This window comes from Pistacia vera, unplaced genomic scaffold (genome assembly GCF_008641045.1).
Source record: "Pistacia vera cultivar Batoury unplaced genomic scaffold, PisVer_v2 Contig840, whole genome shotgun sequence".
Classification (NCBI taxonomy): domain Eukaryota; kingdom Viridiplantae; phylum Streptophyta; class Magnoliopsida; order Sapindales; family Anacardiaceae; genus Pistacia; species Pistacia vera.
In genome coordinates, this window is record NW_022196713.1 from 720,202 (window position 1) to 738,966 (window position 18,765).

Below are 18,765 nucleotides of genomic sequence, written 5' to 3' on the forward strand. Positions count from 1 at the left end.
CATAAAAAATTGTTAATTAATATATATATCCAGACGCACCTTCAAATTTTAAAAAAATAAGAATTATTATACATACCGTATATCTAGGTCTACAAAAAAACTTGTTATTAATAATATATATATATTACAAACTCACATTATATTAAAAGTTTAAAACTCTCTCCAGTGTTTTTCTACACAGCTTTACCTGTTTTTTTATGATTTTATCCGCAAATTCTTTACTCTCTCTTTCTCTTTCTCATGTTATTCTCTCTTATAAATTTTGAAGACTTAAATTGTTAAATTTTCACTACTCAAGGTGTCATAATTAGCTTAGTTTTTAGTTTTATAGATTTTAAGTATGTGTATTGTTCATTTCAATTTAGTTTATTTAAGGATTGAATCTTTTTTTTTTTTTTTTGAGGTTTTTTATTCTAATTTGAGAAAAAAAATATTAATCTTGTGAGTTTATTTTATATTTTCTGTCTAAGAATAAACTTACTTTCTCAAATTAAAACCTTAAATATATTTTAAAGGACGTTATTCTTCATCATTCACCCACCACTTTTCTATATTTTAAACGTCACCGTTCAGTTGTTCAAAATTCTTAAAGAAATTTGAGTTACTATCTATGTTTATACTAAAAAAATTTCCCTTCTTTTATTAATTCATATTAAAAGTCAACGTAACGTTGACTTGATTTAAGTTTTGGTTGACTTTAGCTTAATTAAGCTAGGTTTGATCAACGTTATGAAAATTTATATTATTATATTTGAAATCCAAAAATAAAAATATTAAAAGAAAGTTTTGTTCAAGGTTTACTCAACACTTTTACTCAAAATTTTGCTTCTCATAGATTTATTCAAGTAAGAAAATATTGTGTTAATGTATATTCTTTTTTCTCAGATTCTTAATATTGTGTTATTTTTTTTATTAAGGTTTGGTGATTTTTAAAGTTTTCACTAATTATTTGGCAAATAATGGCCGAGCCGCGGAGGCCCCCCTTTACAAAAATCCTGGATCCGCCACTGCTCTGTGCCATCCAGACGTTGTCACGTCACACAAGAACGGAAGAGGTAAGGTTGTCGTCAGTGTGGTAGGTGAAAGCTTGGCTTGCGAGTGGCTAGGAATTGTCCATCTGCCCAAGCCTTACACAATTTAAGGATATCTCCTATGCAGTCAGCCAATGGGAAGCAGGTTAGAAATTGTACCACACTTATCCGACTGTAGAATCACGATTATTACCTTGAATCCTTCGACTGTAAATAGAGGGCTCCTCTCTCATTTATAGGATCCGTTTATTTTTAATCTTCCAAGAGCAGACTCTCTCTCTGTATTTAAATTCTCTCTCTAGATTATAATTCAGCTCGTTGCCCGCGACCTAACTGTAATCATCCATCAATACAAATATAGTGGACGTAGGATTAACATTTTAGCATCTGAATAACTTTAAAAATTGTCTCTTATTTATTATTTCGTTGCACATTTTCATATCACGTGTAATTTTTAAGTCTACTTAGCATTTTACATGTGTGAGTCGTTGGTGTCAAAATCAAGCATTAACATATTTAAATATAATTTTTAGCATCAACATATTTAAATATAATTTTTACTTTATAAATTTTGAGACTAAAATAGAGTACAAATGAGATTTAAAAAACACCATTCTTGTTATTCTCCCTTCTTCCTTAAGCTTTTTGTGAACCCTTGGTGAAATTCTAGTTGCCATTTTTTTATCTCTTGATCAATTCTAAATGCATTCATATTTCCTCTTTAAACCTACACATAGTATTTTTATTCCAAATACCACTATACTATGTGGGCTGTCTCCATTGCTAATAGAATGGTATAAGGTGGGGAAGTCGCTTCAAACCGTCAAGCCAAAAACCTCTGCTATAGGAGAAGGGTAATGAGAGCCAATAATATTAATAAATTGGGGTAATTTGGCTAGTAATTTGGCTGTTACTATATTAATTATTGGGAGAGTAACATCCAAATATTTTGTGTATAAAAGGACCGATTCCTTTTCATTTGTGATATACTCCGATTGTTTTTGCTCCCATTTTTATATTGTGTCAAAACACTTTTTAGTTCTCATTGTTGATATCATATCATCACTACTCGGTTACTTCTCTATTATTGTTCTAAATCTCTATTAGAGTGTGCACTCTAAAAGGAGATTATTTTGACACTTATGCTCCTGTAACAAGAATAGCATCAATTAGAGTGTTAATTGATTTAGCTGCAATTTATATACATCAAATGGATGTAAAAACAACTTTTCTTAATGGAGACCTGGATGAAGAAATTTATATGAAACAACTAGAGGGTTGTGTTATCCCATGTAATGAGCATAAAGTGTGCAAACTGGTAAAGTCTCTTTATGGACTTAAATAAGCACCAAAAAATGGCATAAAAAGTTTGACCAAGTGTTAGTCTCAAATAGTTATACAATTAATGATTCAGATAAATGTGTATATTCTAAACTATTTGAAGACAACATTATGTGATAATATGTCTCTATGTTGATGACATGTTAATATTTAGTGCTAATATGGATGTGATAATTAAGACTAAAGAGTTTCTTGCCCCAAATTTTGATATGAAAGATATAGGAGAGGCAAATGTTATTCTTGGGATTAAAATCATTAAGATAAATAATGGTCTTAAGTTATCACAGCAACACTATGTCCAAAATTTCTTAAGAAAATTTGGGTATTTAGACAGTAAATCTCAACTCTTTATGATAGAAATACTCAACTCAAGAAAAATACACAACACAGTGTGAGTCAAAATAGATATGCCCACATCATTAGTAGCCTTATGTACTTAATGAATAGTACGAGGCCTGATATTGCTTATGTTGTCACTAGATTGAGTAGGTATACCTATAATCCTGATAAAAGTCATTGGATAGCATTAGACAGAGTTGCTAGATATTTGAAGGGCACCATTGATTATGGGCTAACGTTTGGAAGTACACCACCTATATTAGAAGGATATCCTGATGCCAATTAGATCTTAGATTCAAATGAAATAAAATCCACAAGTGGTTATATCTTTACACTTGGTGGAGGTGTTGTGTCATGGAAGTCTTCCAAACAAACTTGCATAGCTCGGTCTACCATGGAGTCTAAGCTTATTGCCTTAGAAAAGGCATGTTCTGAGGCTGACTAGTTAAGGAATTTCTTAGCAGATCTTCCTATTGAAACTCACCCTCCTGTTTCAGTATCAATCCATTATGATTGTCAGGCCGCAATAGCGAGAGCAAAGAGCAAAATTTATAATGGGAAAAGCAGACATATCCGGATAAGACATAAGCAGCTGCTAGAATCTGGGGCAGTGAGCCTAGATTTTGTGAAGTCAGAGTTAAATTTGGCCGATCCTCTAACTAAACCACTAAGTAGGATGTTAGTGGAATACACTTCAAGGGGGATGGGACTTATGCCTAAAGCATAAGGCAAGAGTGATGGTAACCCTACCTATGTGATTGGAGATCCCAACAAGTAGGTTCATGAGGGTAATAACAAGTCACATATTGTCTTGTTAAGTATTATCAAATTTTATCTATAGAAAATCCTCCCTATTGCGAGATAATACTAATTGCAGTGAATAAGGTTGAGTAAAATTACTCTTAATGAAATCCATAGCCAACATAAATAGTGGTGTGAAAAACTGCAATTCACACCTTATGGAGTTTCACCTATGTGAGTGTGGAATTGGGTCGATTCCTATGAGAGCTTAGGCAGACATCTCTAGAGCACTCATGAAATCCAAGCTAGCATAGGGCCATAAAGTGCTAAACCGTAGAACAATATACAATATTGAAAATTTAGTGTAAGGAACTAATCCTCTGAATTACATAAGGAAATTTTTGGTTCATAGAAACTTAATTTCACGAAATTTCTGTAACTCACGTTTAGTTACTCAATGATTGGTTCATAGTCTAAAAGACACCAACTCATAAACATTAAATTCTATAATTAGTAGTGATTGGTTATTTTTTAAATATGTGGGGGATTGTGATAATATCTGCCATTATAGTATTTCAAAATACAAGTGTTAATTGCTTTTTAGACTGTTATGCAATTAAAGCAATAGCAGTTTCAATTTTTAATTGAAAAATGGTTGTTATGCAACTAGTATAATGACAGTTTTTTGAGTTTTAATAGGTGAGTGACAGTTTTATGGTTGGCTGTTATGATTTCAGCTGTGATAATTTCAATAAATTGGAGTAATTTGGCTATTACTGTATTAATTATTGGGAGAGTAACACCCAAATATTTTGTGTATAAAAGGACCGATTCCATTTCATTTGTGATATACTCCAATTGCTTTTGCTCCCATTTTCATATTGTGACAAAACACTTTTTAGTTCTCATTGTTGATATCATATCATCACTACTTAGCTACTTCTCTATTATTGTTTTAAATCTCTACTAGAGTGTGCACTCTAAAAGGAGATTCGTCATTGTATCCTGAGGTCAATTCGCTGTTGAGCCTTTTTGCACCACGAAGATTCTTCTAGTAGGGGCAGAATTCTGATCTTAAGGACAGTGCTTTTGCACGCCTTAACACTGATGTCTACACTGATGTCTTGCTGCTAGTTCGCTGCTGTGTTTGTTACTGTTTCACTGCTGTATTATCGCTGTTTTCCCGCTGTCCTCTTACTATTTTCCTGTTGTTTCACTGCTGTTTTGCTGCTGTCTCTCTGCTGTTTTTCCTGCAGTTCTCTTGCTATTTTTTAGCTGTTTCATTGCTGCTGCTGTTTTGCTGCCAATTTTATTATTAAATTCCAACATTTTAGAGGTAATAAAATGGGTCAACTGGTTGGCAATATTTGAAATTATATGATTAGATCAATTAAAAATCTTTTATTGTAGCCCAACACGTGCTACTGCAAAATTTACTACAAAATTTAATACTTCTATTAGGTTTAGAAATATAAAAAAAGCGCGAAAAGTTTTTAATCATATACAAAGCGAACGTAAAAGATATTTTTAGGAGCTATTCTTTTTCCCGTGTTACGTAGGTCCAGTAGCAAGAGAGCATGACTTTTCGTTTGGGGCGAGTAAGTTATTATCACAATTTTGTCAATCTTTTCATATTATATATGACTAAATCAATTAAAAAAATCGTGGTGATTGTTCTTGTGAGCTTAGACATGTTTTACGCTAAATTTAAGGACAAAAACAAGACATTAAAATTATTATCACATGGATATTATCAAATTCATAATGAAGCTCATAATACATTCAAGATATTAGGAAATCTTAATAGTTCAGTATTATTTATTTCCTATATTAATTAGGATTTTATTTTGTTTATTAATTCTATTTATATGGTTTTTTATTTCACGTTTCAACAATAATATTTCAGAATTTTATCAGGCGCAAGGTTCTGCTAACTCTTCTTTAGTGGTAAGGTTCTGCTAACTCTTCTTGAATCAATTGGTAAGTGGCTTATTAATTTGATTCTTGTTTAGAATGTCAGAACTCTATCAAGAATTAATCATATATATACTTTTGAGGCTACTTGTTAAATATGAAGCCTAAAATGATGTCGTGTGAATCTGTTTTAAACGTTGTCGTTTTATTGGCTTTGCGCTTGAATGATCTGGATCGTTGCTTCACCACTTGATCCAACGGCTGCCATGAAACCACCTGCTTAGTCATACAAAAAGGCTATTTTCGCTTGCAACCGACGCACTTTTCACTTTGAACATTCAGCGGCTAGGGTTTTTACTTCGTCTGTTCATCTGTGTAATTTCTTGAGTGATTATCTTAATCTTTCGTGAGGGTTGCGTTTCTCTCAGTGTTAGGGATTCCAATTGTGTGTTTCTCTTTTGTAGAAGTTACACAGTGGGTTGTGAGTTGAAGACTGTGCGATTGATTCGTTAAAGGGTGTGCTATGATTCTTGTAATTTGTAAACTTTGATCTGATAGTGCAGAGAGCCCCTCTATTCTGGAGCTCAACGTCAATGTAGTCTATCCACTTTGGATAGGTGAACCACAGTAAACTAGTGTTGATTCTTTTTATGCTTTCTGTTTGTGTGTGTATTAGTTTGTTTGAGGTTGATTATAGTCTTAAATCAAAGCACTACCGGTAAAGTCTCTTCTTTGTTTTAGATGTGTGTCAAAGTTATGGCGTGGTTTGATCGATAGCAAGTATTTCATTAACATGCATTGTCAAAAATCCATCAATTCCAAAACCAATTTTCACGTGATCCTTCATAATGGTTTCAAGAAGCTCTACTCGTATTCGGAATATTTTGATAATGATGGGGTAAAGAGATCATTAACAAAAATAGACATCCCAATGAGGCGTCAAAAGATTGACTCAAGTATGCTGTTTTTTGGTACAACAATAGTTGGATGCTGTAATTGATTGTTTTGCACTCAACTTCTTGATTTTGATTATGCTTTATGGAATCCATTTACAATGCGGTATAACAACTTCCCTCAAGCACCTAAACTTGTATTTGATCTTTTAAAGAATTCCAAGGGTCTCCACGGATTTGGATATGATCATGTATATGATGACTATAAGTTACTGATAATATTTCAGATTTTTTACCCAGATGATTTTAATCGCAAAAATTCTATTATTCACAATCAAATTTGTGTTTACAATCTTAGATTGAATTCATGGAAACATATTGAAGATTATCCTTATGGTGATCGTAATTATGAGTTTTAGGATAATTATAATCAAGGGTGCTTTCTAAATGCTGCATCACATTGGTTAGTCTATCCTTTGATACTAAATGAGAATGGATTTCGGGTTCAAGGATTAGAGTGGTCAATTGTTGCTTTTAATTTTGAAGTTGAGAAGTTTACTACAATTCCACATCCAAATGCCAACAGGAATGGAAAAAGTTTTCAAATTGAAAGTCTGGGAGGATTCCTATGTATTTCTGAGGAGGTTTGTGAGACTTGTTATGTACGGGGTATGAAACAATAAGGAGTTGGGGAGTCTTAGATTAAATTGCTTTCGCTTGATTTGCATTCGTTTAAATTGGAATATCCCATTCTTGATCCTGGTAGATATGTAAAACATTTTTGCATATTATTCCAAGAATAGAGAAAAACTTTTAATGAAAACAAATTTTAGCGCTTTTAACTATTATAATTTGAAGGAGGCAACATCTAACATAATTAGATTCCCAATCAAAATGAGATATTGCGATGCTTATATGTGTCTTGAAAGTCTCATTTCGCCGTGTAATAGTGATGATGAGAAGATAACAACTCAGATTCAATAGTAAGTCTTTTGGAATTCTTTTTTTGTTTATTAGAAATTTAGTTAATGACATTTTTTTTTTAATTTACTCTCAAAATCAAATATTTGTGATTTGGTATTTTTAGGTAAGAAAAGCTTAACTATTTCAAGATTGATGCAAGAGGAATCAAGGAGTTGTCGACAATTAGAGAGGTGAGCGAAGGAGATGAGTTTATTATTTGGTACTATTTTCTTTGGCATTTGGGTAGATTAACAATAATGTAACTTATAAATCAAATTTATTAGATTGTTTTATTATAAATAAAAGGTTATTTAGCTCTTTGATTTTAATCATATGAAACATTTTCCTGTTAAAATCCTCTAACAACAAATAAATAAGTGATTTGATTGATAAGCTCAGTATAAGATAGTTTTATTCTACCAAGTCCCTCCCGTACTTGCATTGAGATAGCTTGACACATAAGTTGTTGGCTATTTTGGTATTTGATTGATGTGATATGTGATATGGCCTTATCTATATTCTAAGTTTTAGTCAAATTTTAAATCAGAATACATTTGAGTCATCCTCCAGCTTTCCTAGCTGTTTCTTCACCACACAGACCGATATTGAGATAAAATCATGATGGAATGACACTCCTTCCTTGGACCAGCTAATCGTGGAAAGATAAACAGGCTCAGGTCCAGTTTCTGCCCAGATCATCATCAAATGCTGCCGCTCATGGTCATGGACTATCTCAAGTAGCAGTTTACAGAATGTCCCTCTGGCCTTGTTGTTTTAATTACTCTACTTTCTGTTAATAGATCTGTAAATATTTTGCATATTATTAAATTTGTAGCAAGTAGTAATGGTGGTGGAGTGCATGTGTTTTTAGGAACTGGGAAAAAAGAATACCTATAGGGTGCATTTGGTTCAGGGAATGTTGTATTACTAGGAATGTTATATTAATGCAAAATAAATTACCTTGAAGATTACTAAGAATTGTTAGAGAAATGTGTTTGGTTAGATTGGAATAAATTGATGAGTATGTTATATTGATATGTTTGGTTGAGAGATAAATGGATGGGTATATTGTATAGATTACTAAATTGTCGTCCTTTTAAAATATTAATGTAATATTATTCTAATTATTATTTTTTGAATCATTTCTTTTAAACCCCTACATTTAAAATTTTGCAAAAACACCCTAGCCGTATAAAACTTTAATTTGTAGCAAAATCACCCCTACCCACCCCAAGCCACTATCGGTAGCCAGCCACCACCGTCGGCGCCGTCAGAATGGCGCATGATCCACCGGATCTGGCCAGTCGTGCGTCGAAAACTAGGGGTGTTCGGTTCTGGGTATCCTGCACTTTTTGAAGGAACTGGAACCAGAACTAGAACCGAAACCGGAACCGACGGTTCCTTGAAATTTGGAACTAGAACTGGAACCAACGGTGTTACGGTTCCGGTTCCGGTTCCGGTTCTGGGTACCCTGTAAAATTACATGACCCTTCAAAAGTTTTTAAAATAGCAAAAAAACCCTTAAAAACTTACAAATACCCCCCCTTGCACTTGTTAACAGAAATAAAATTACAAATTCAAAATTACAAACTCCATTACTTTATAAAGGTAGACTCTCAAAAGTCAAACCAACGTACTTTAAATGTTATGAAATATAAATATAAATGTATTCACATTACTTTTTCTACAAAAGTTTTTATTAACCCCCCTAATCTTTAATTTTATTTTATATTAGTCTCGGTTCCTGGTTCTTGGTTCCGGTTCCTAACTATAGGAACCGGAATCGGAACTGCATAGTAACGGTTCCAAAAATTTGGAACCGAAACCTACCCATTGACGACTGGTTCTGGGTAGGAACCGGAATCAAACCCACTCAGGGTACCCACTGGTTCTTTTGAACACCCCTACCAGAAACTACCAAATCTGGTCGTGAAAATGCTAGATCTTTGGCTGTGATCTGGCCTTTTCCAGGCTTCGATTTGGCCAGAAACAGTCAAATCGATGCACAACTGACAATTATGGTGATTGTCACTGGCAGGCGATGGTGGTCTTGGGTAGTTGAGGGTATTTTGTTAACTTTTAAACATTTTTGTGGTTTGGGGTGTTTTAGCTAAATTCTCAAATGTGGGGTTTGGATAATGGTTATTTGGTAGACATTTGAGGGACAAAATAGGTACAAAAATCAGATTACCTCGGTAATCTTGTAATAACATCCCCTGATAAGGTAATCTGATTACCTCCTATATTACCAATAGTAAACACTATTTACAACAAAAGATTACTGTGATATTTTATTACTTACAAATCAAATAAGGGAATCTTGAAAATTAAACGAAGATTACCAAAGCAATCTTATATGACCTCAAACGAAATGCACCCATAATGAATAAGAAATGTTCATTTTGTAATGTACTTTACTCTTTTATTATATTGAAATTAACACTCATTGAGCTTAATTGGCAAACAACATTTCTCAAATTTCATCATACACCAAAAAGTAGTTTTATCATATCTTCCCTTCATAATTTTATTGAGTAATCTCTTGGATACATATCATATTTTGATTATTGTAGAATTTTATGCATTAATGAATTAAATAATGCTACACATTTCAAGTAATATCATAATTTTACAACTCAAATGATAAGGTGTCTTCATCATATCTCCAAAGCAAAAACTGAAAACTCAACCGATAAAATAACATTTTATAATACATTGGTATTTGAAATGTGAAATGGAAGTATACCCTGGCTAAGGNAAACGCACCCATAATGAATAAGAAATGTTCATTATGTAATGTACTTTACTCTTTTATTATATTAAGACTAACACTCGTTGAGCTTAATTGGCAAACAACATTTCTCAAATTTCATCATACACCAAAAAGTAGTTTTATCATATCTTCCCTTCATAATCTTATTGAGTAATCTCTTAGATACATATCATATTTTGATTATTGTAGAATTTTATGCATTAATGAATTACATAATACTACACATTTCAAGTGATATCATAATTTTACAACTCAAATGATAAGGTGTCTTCATCATATCTCCAAAGCAAAAACTAAAAACTCAACTGATAAAATAACATTTTATAATACATTGGTATTTGAAATGTGAAATGGAAGTATACCCTGGCTAAGGATGTACGCATATTCCATGCCAATTATTTTTTCAAACACTCAAGACATTATACACAAAACAAGAAATCAATTATGTTACGATCATTTTTAATTTGGAACTAGTTGAAAAGTCATTGCACAAGCTGATATACAAGCAGAGTTGAATTCCACCAACCTAGAGAGATGTGTTCTATTGCGTTTGATACTCTATTTATAATGAACCAAGATATCAAAGGAACTACTTTTTTAATCATTATTTAGAATGTGTGGGAAGTGTACTCTTATCTTTTCAATCAATTGAGTTTGAAAAAAGAATTTTGATTATTGAGTTTAAAAAAGAAATTTTATAGAATTCTAATATCATTCTAACATAAAAGAAGGGAACTCTTGAACCCTCTTCCATGATCTCACACTGTAAAACATGGGTTAAACCACACCCAATTATATCATCAATTAGCTCCAAAAACTGAATGATCCATTATCACAACCTTATAACAATTGCTTATATGGTCATATCCAAATCCATAGCCAACTATTCAAATCTATAGCCAACTATTCAAATCTTTATGTTCCCAAGATTACTATGCTATTAAATTGATTCCATAACTATAAAACAAGATCAAAACCCTTACTACTTGAACCCATTATTTCATTTTGATAACTAGTCAATTCATCAAATAACTAAACAAAAGGATGTGACTTTCAACTTCTAACAGTGACAATATCTAAAAGAGAAAACTTGTAGTTTTCCCATTAACAAAAACTAAATTCCTCAATAACATTTCATATTCATGCACATAGAAACAAATATGTCATACTAAACAATGCGTCAAACCTTAAAACAATGTTACTTTGGTACATTACTTCAATTAGTATAGTCAAATTCAAAACTAAACCAATATAGCAAAAAATAATATAAGTACCTTTAAACAATATAGCAACAATAAAGTAAAACAATATAGCAAAAAACAAGGAACCTATTTAATATATAAAGCCCTCATTTGATTCACACATACTTAAGCAACCTCTTAAAACCCCCAAATGAAGGTTAGAACTATTGTCAACATTAGAAACTTGCAACTGATAAAATATTTTCACCCCTATCTTAAACCTAAAAAGTAAGGGTTTCATAGTTGGTTTATTCAGTGTAGCGTCAACTAGTATAAAACACCATTTAGAAAACACATACTCTTGCAAAAATCAGACCCACCAAAAGGGAAATCTTCAACGTCTATCCACAAATTTAATCAAACCTTAAGTTCCAACAATTTACCCTACTTGAATGATTGGAAGATTTGGACCACCTTGTAGTAATTGGTTGTATTTTAAAAGGAAAACGAAAGAAAGCCGAAAAGACTTTATACCAGTTATGTTAAATGGGTTGAATTGGTTAATATGATAACAATATTAATTTTTGTAATAACAAAAAATTAGCACAATATTTGCACGAAACAGACACGTTATAATTTTCTATATATAATTACAACATATACATAAATTCTTCAACCCAAGAAGACAGTACAAAGAATAAATATAATAAATTTAGATACATTACTTAAAATTATGATTTAAACTCTAATTTTATATTAATCTCGCAAAGGGAACAAAAAAAAAACCATAAAATTCTTAAAAAAGAGGGGCGGGGCGAGCAAGGCTTCACGGGGACGAGGTAGGCCAGGCCGGGGATTGCACTATCCCCTCCCCTGGCTTGTCATGAGGTGCGGGGATTTTTCTGAGGACCATCCTCGGCCCTATCCCTGAATTTTTCGGGGGATTCCCCGCCCCATTTGAGCCGGGTTTGTCTGGATCCCCACGGGGCCGAGGCAAACGCCGATCTCTGCTGTGAACAATTTGCCGCCTCCAAAACCAGAGCAGAGGTAGTAACAATTAGCAAAAACTAGACCTGGCAAAACGGGTTCAGACCTGCGGGTCGGCCCATACCCAGGTAAAAAATATAGGACATGGGTTAAATATATTAGACCCGTTTAATTTTCACCCGTACCCGGACCGACCCGTTTTTTAACGGGTTACACGGGTAAACCCGCGGGTGCCGGTGGGTACCCTTTTTTTTCAAAGCTGAACCCTAAGTACCTAACCCACTAACACCACCCAACTCTAAAACAAACTTTCTCTTCTCTCTCACCTCTGAATCTTTCATCACTGTCACTGATTCATTCTCTCAATCTCTCATCTCATCGCTATGTTCAGTGTTCTCCTTCCTCTTCAGGTTTCGATCTTCGTTTTTTTGATTTTTTATTTGAATGCTTTGGTTTCTGAGAAAATTAAAGGAAGTTAAAGAAGTTTGTGAGTTTTGATGACGTTATTTTTTGGAGAGTGTTTATTTTGTGATTGGATCGTAATTTTTGGATTTTATAGATCTGGTTCGGTGGTTTTAGTTCTTCCTTTCTGTTTGGTTGCCAAGAAAATGCAGGAAAATGAAAAAATAAAATAAAATTTGAGTCTTGATACTGTAATTTGTACCAACGAGTTTGGAGAGTGTTGCTTTGTTAATTGAATTGAAAATTTTGGATTTCTGTAGATGTGATGCAGTCATTTTAGTTTTATTTTTTGTTTGATTGCTGAGAAAATGCAGGAGAAGTAAATAAAACTTAAATGAGTTTTTTGTGATGAAGAGTTTAAAGAGTATTGATTTATTTTTGTGTGTGTTTATGAAAGTTGTTTGAGTTTTTTTTTGTGCTTGATGGTTATAGGAGCATGGAAAAGGTGAGCGTTGTGGTTAGGTTTGATGGAACATGGACAACTTCAGCTGATGGGCGTTATGCTTATGATGGTGGTCCGCACGACTGGAATGAGAGTTGTAAATTCTATTTTCATGCTTCATATTTCTTTTTCCCTTCACATCACTTCAATTTTGCAACACACTTGTGTCCCTGTTGTAGATTCTGCTGATAATTTTGGTGACAATACAAGAGAAAGTCTCCGTAGAAGATTTGAAAAGCTGTTGGTTGTGAGATCCGTCCACCCAAATTGGTTTTGCAGAAATATAAGTAAAATGAATGAATTGGACAAAAAAACTCAAATCATTGCAGAAACAGACTGCAAAGGATGAAAATTCACTGGAAAAGGTAACAGAAAAGCTTTTGTTCCGTTGGACAACTTTGAAAGTTTCATTAATTTTCTTATATTTAAGTTGCTTCTTATTTGAATTAAGAGAGTTGAATTAGAGAGTTTTATTCTTCTCCATAATTTTGCAGAATTTGCACTTATTTATGGCTCTCGCAGAAGGTAGCTGAGGGTGGAAGTGGGCTTACTAAGTTGGATAAAGGTGGTCTAGGTGCGATACATTTTGCAGCTGCTCTTGGTTATGATTGGGCCATAGAAGCCATAATTGTTGCTACATAAATGAAAATCGATTTGAGAGATAAGAAGGGATGGACTGCACTTCATTGGGCATGTTAATAAATGTAAAAGCAAAGAGTAGGATAATCACATATCCTCATGGGGGGAGCAGACATGTTAATACATGTTTAGTTTAAAGAGTGTTGATTTATTTTTGTGTGTGTTTATTGACTTGTTTTGTTTGTTTATGTATAATTGTGTATTAGTGATTTTGTATTTGTTTATTTTGGTTGGTATTTGTAGTTTTATATTATATGTTATTGTTTGTTTATGTGTTATTTGTTTATTTTGGTTCCTATTTGTTTATATTCTAAATTGAATTGAATTTAGAGTAGTTGATTTAGGTGGTGTAAATGTAAAAAATTAAAACTGCAGGAATTTTGGGGCTGTAACTATCATAATTGAAACCTGTTAGGGGTGAAATGAAAAACTAAAATCTGGAGAGAGAAAAAACGGGTCCACCCGTACCCATATAGGGTAGGGCGCGGGTCCAATATTTTGGACCCGTATATTTCGACCCGTATAAGGATCCGTACCCGTTTGACCCGTACCCGTTTAACCCGGCCCGTACCCGGCCCACCCAACCACTTTGCCAGGTCTAGCGAAAACTAACTTTTCTCTCGCAGAAATTGAGTGTAATTAATGGAGTCGAGAGGAGAAGCAGGGAACTTACTGAAATCTACGACCATTAATGGAGTAAAGGTCTACTCTGTTGTTTCACAACAACGCTCAGTCATTGTTTGGCTCCCTCCCAAGAAGCAACAAGCTCTTCGTAAAAATGTTGGTATACATATAAACTCTAATATTTTGTTATACATATTTAGTTATTATTGTTTATTAGGTTTTTATTTATTTATTTATTTTGCTTGATCAATGGTAGATTATCAGCAAAGAGTAGAATTAATTCAGGACTTGTGGTTTGAAATTGCAACCACTAAAATCAAGACTACTCCTGATGGAGAGTTTCTTATTGCTTTAGGTACTTTAATTTTTTTTTTTTAAATTTTAAACTTTAAATTTTATTTTATTTATAAAATGATTTCATGTTGGTAGTGTTACTTTACTTCTACTGAAAATGCAGCTATATATCTGTAACATCCACTTTGAGGTACATTGTTTACTCAAGTTTATTGGCCTTTTAATGTTGTATTTTGGCCTAAGTTAAATGGATATGTGTTATTGTTGCTTTTATGCCCTTAGTTTTGCTTATTTCAAGGAGAAAGATTGAAAAATCGACATTTGCAAACTTTGCCATGGTAATGAATTTTTTTCCCAAATTGGTGTCAGAACTTCATCGAGGCGAAGAACTCTCTGGATTTTTTTGCCAAGGAGAAGAACCGTGAGAAAATTCTAGAGAAATCTTCCTTAGGGGCAAAATGGTCATTCTACCTCTAATTAGTTGAAATTGTGGGGAGTGAAAAGTAAGGAAATTTGATGGAGAATGTAATAAAGGTAAGGGCATTAGCGTAAATGACTAAAGGACAAAGATGGAATTTCTAAGAAAGAGTAAGGGCAAAATAGGAAAGAGTGCTTATAATATGAGATATTAAGGGATTAGTTTCATAAACCCCTTCATTTTTCCTTATTCCACCGCCTCTTCCATTCTCCATTTTCTCTCAATTCTTCACTCAATCTTCCAAGGATTTTTATGGGCTTTTGGTTGAAACTTGATAAGGAATTGATCCTAAGCAACAAGAGGTAAGAATCCTTGCTCTAGATATGAGATTTATTTATGTAAGGGTTAAGTTCTTACTAAGTTTATGCTTAGGAAATAGGAGAAAGTTTGAGTCCAACAAGTGTAGAGAGCCTTAGTGAAGACTACTTAAGCATAAAATAAGTAAATCCAACTTAAGTTAAAGTTTAAGAAATCAATTAAGTAGAGTTTTTATTTTTATTTTTTTTATTTTTATGTATGTATATGTTATGATTGTTGAGAAATTGAGATGAGATGAGTGCTTATTTATGCTTGATGTTGGATATATTTGAATTATGATGATGATGGATTGCATGATGATGGATTGAAGTTTGGTTGTAGTTTGAGTAAACTTTTGGGAGTGCTTTTCCTTGACAGGTGTTGTGATGATACAAAGGAGTTTTACTCACATTTTGGATGGTTAAAGAAACAAGAAGAGTTATAGTTAAAGTAGAACTTATGTTTGTATATTTATTGTTTGATGAATGCCTAAGAAAAGCATAAGTATGATTAGAAAACCTTAATTTTATGCAACATTGCATATTTGCATTTCATGAGTGCATCTAAGAAAGAATTATAAGCATGAACCATCCACATGCATATATTTGCATATGTGCAATAACTTAAGAAAGAATGAAGAACTTTAAAGAATAAAGCACTCTAAGAATAAAGAGAAAGAAAGAAAGAAAAAGCACTAGAGAACAAAAGAAAGAAAAGTGCTAAAGAAGAGAAAAGAATAGGTTGTTGCGATGGGGAACCCGTGAGTGCTAAGAAGAAGAAATTCCCACATACGCACCATCTTAGTTGAGCGGCATAAGAAGAAGAAGAAGAAATTGTACGACTCGTAAGAGTCTATGTGGATGAGGGTTGTACCAAGAAGAATTCCTACATGCACGTCACCTTAATTGAGCGACATAAGAAGAAGAAGAAGAAGAAGAATTTGTACGGTCCGCAAGAGTGCATGTAGATGAGGACTGTACTCACTCACACGGCCAGGGTTCCGAATCCATGCATCAACCGAGTCCGATCGGCAAAGAAAAGAAAAGAAGAGAAAGAATAAGAATAAGAAAGAAAAGAAAAGAAAGAATAAGAATAAGAATAAGAATGAGAAAGAATGAGAAAGAAAAGAAAGAAAGAAAAGAATTAGAAAGAAAGAAAATGCATATCTATGCATCTTTGCATGTGCATTGCATTTATGCATGTTGTCATGACTTTTACCATGAGTCATGAGAATAGAGAGAAAGAAAGAAACAGAAAGAAAGAAACAATAGAGAAAGAGAATTAGTAGAAGAAAATTGTGAAGAAGAGAGACAGAGAAAGAAAATAGAAAGAATAAGAAGAGAAAGAAAATAGAAAGAATAAAGAGAGAAAGGAAGATGAGAAGAAGAACAAAGTAAGGAAAGAACTAAGAAATGAAGCTCGGGGCTAGCGAAGTAGAGGATTTACTTACTGAGCATTTTTGTGGTCACCTCGTTGTCTTTCATGTTTTTGCAGGAAATAGGTAAAGATGCGGTCAGATGGATGTCGGCAAGCGGAGAGAGATGGTTACACTGTCCACCGTGTTAATAGTTTTTGTACATGTTATTTTGTATTATGTAAAGAATGTATGTATTTTGTAAAGAAAAATTTGGGCCCAACTAATTTTTGTTAACATACATGTATTTTTATTAAGTATATTTTAATGAGCATATGAGTAGAAAACAGTTATCACAATATCCACCACAAGTTAAAGTATATGAGTTAAGGCAATTGGCATTGAAGTTTGAGAGGCACTTGGATTCGAAGATTATTGATTTTGAGTAGGGATGGGCGCGGGCCGAGGACCCCATTCCTCGTCCCCGTTACCCATTCCCATGATCGTCCCTGGCCCGTGGGGATGGAATCACTCCCATCCCTATCTTGGCCCAACCTGATGAACGGGGCTTCGTGGGGAATTTCCCCTGCAGGGATTTATCCCCCCGAACGGGGATTTTTGCCCCCGTGTAGATCAAAACTTTCCGCATGTTCTCACAATAATGATATTAAATTATTTTATTTGTGAGAAACTAGCACGTTAGTGGGTATAATATTTGACTGCTTAATTTTAGTATTTAATTCATTAAAAAGGCTAAATTTAAGGTAAGAAAATATAAAATCAACAATTTCTTGTAAAATTTAAATTAAGATTTAAAAAACAATACATAACTACCACCATAAATTAATTTAATTGTTACTAAGTTAGTGACACCTTTTCTATATAGTATTAAATAGAGGAATTTAGATTCGACATTCTGATTCTTTATGTTGTTGAGGCATTGTAATGTTCCACTGAAATAATCTCATCTACTAAAATTCATAAAATAAATATCTAAAAGAAAATTTCGCTAAGAATTGATATGAATATGATGAATAACAACAATTTCTTAGCAAAAATTGAAACATGCTCATGGATTTCAAAGTAATAAAATATAAACATCCTTCAGGCTGCAACATAAACCTCATAATATACTCAAATCATCCATTGCAACATAAACCTCATAATATATTGGTTTGGTAAATTATAATAATCTAATCAAAAAAAATTTTGGGCCATGTACTATTATTTTGTGAAATTCACAAAATAATAATACATATATTTAATTATTAGACTCCCTCGTTTAAATTATTTTTCTATAAATTTAATACAAACATTAGAAAGTATTATAAAAGTAAATATCATAATTTAGATACATTACTTAAAATCATGATTTAAACTCTAATTTTATATACAATCTCGCAAAAGGAACAAAAAAAAAAAAAAACATAAAATTCTTAAAAAAGAGGGGCGGGGCTTCGCGGGGACAGGGCAGGCTAGGCCGGGGATTGCACTATCCCCTCCCCTGGCCCATCCCCAGGTGCAGGGATTTTTCTGAGGACCATCCCTGGCCCTATCCTCGAATTTAGGGATTCCCTACCCCATTCGGGCCGAGTCGGTTCGGATCCTAGTGGGACTGGGGCAAACGCCATCTCTATATGGAGGTTGTCATTGCTAGTCATGGTATGGTGAAGATACAATCTCGTGAGTTCTTGACCATTGATCAACTAAAGCTAGTACGGTGATACACATTTAAAACACAACAACGTCTTAACTAGAAGTCATAGTATGGCTAGCTTTATTGTCAATTCCTTATAAAATTTTGACATTTTTTTTAAGATTAATAGATCTTGAATGTTCACACTGATATGATTATTCGCAAGTGTACAAAATCGTACAAGTAATAATGGATAAGTATCCGGATATCGAACCCTAGGGAATCACTATTATCAATTACCAAAATTAACTATTTTATTACTATTTGATTAATGAAAATTTGGTGAAGAATTCTTAACTAAGTTAAACAATGAAAA